Source organism: Nomia melanderi, unplaced genomic scaffold (genome assembly GCF_051020985.1).
Source record: "Nomia melanderi isolate GNS246 unplaced genomic scaffold, iyNomMela1 scaffold0014, whole genome shotgun sequence".
Classification (NCBI taxonomy): domain Eukaryota; kingdom Metazoa; phylum Arthropoda; class Insecta; order Hymenoptera; family Halictidae; genus Nomia; species Nomia melanderi.
Window position 1 is genome coordinate 9,818,356 of NW_027475130.1, and position 955 is coordinate 9,819,310.

Below are 955 nucleotides of genomic sequence, written 5' to 3' on the forward strand. Positions count from 1 at the left end.
CCCCTGACCCTGAGTGTCCGGCCCCATGAGACTGTGGTTTTCTCGGCCCCTGGTGGTCCGAGGTCGTTCCCGTTGCACAGATTCATGCGCCAGGGCCCCCTGCAGATAATTCACTTTGGTTTATTGCGCTGTCTCTAATAGCACCCGAGATATCACCAGATATATATTGGATTTTCCCCTGACCCTGAGTGTCCGGCCCCATGAGACTGTGGTTTTCTCGGCCCCTGGTGGTCCGAGGACGTTCCCGTTGCACAGATTCATGCGCAAGGGCCTCCTGCAGATAATTCACTTTGGTTTATTGTGCTATCTGTAATAGCACCCGAGATATCACCAGATCTATATTGGATTTTCCCCTGACCCTGAGTGTCCGGCCCCATGAGACTGTGGTTTTCTCGGCCCCAGGTGGTCCGGGGTCGTTGCCGTTGCACAGATTCATGCGCCAGGGCCTCCTGCAGATAATTCACTTTGGTTTATTGCGCTATCTCTAATAGCACCCGAGATATCACCAGATATATATTGGATTTTTCACTGACCCTGAGCGTCCGGCCCCATGAGACGGTCGTTTTCTCGGCCCCTGGTGGTCCGAGGTCGTTCCCGCTGCACAGGTTCATGCGCCAGGGTCTCCTACAGACAATGCACTTTGATTTATTGCGCTATCTGTAATAGCACCCGAGATATCACCACATATATATTGGATTTTTCACTGACCCTGAGTGTCCGGCCCCATGAGGCGGTCGTTTTCTCGGCCCCTGGTGGTCCGAGGTCATTCCCGCTGCACAGAATCATGCGCCAGGGCCTCCTGCAGATAATTCACTTTGGTTTATTGCGCTATCTCTAATAGCACCGGAGATATCACCAGATATATATTGGATTTTTCACTGACCCTGAGTGTCCGGCCCCATGAGACGGTGGTTTTCTCGGTCCCTGGTGTTCCGAGGTCGTTCCCGCTGCACAG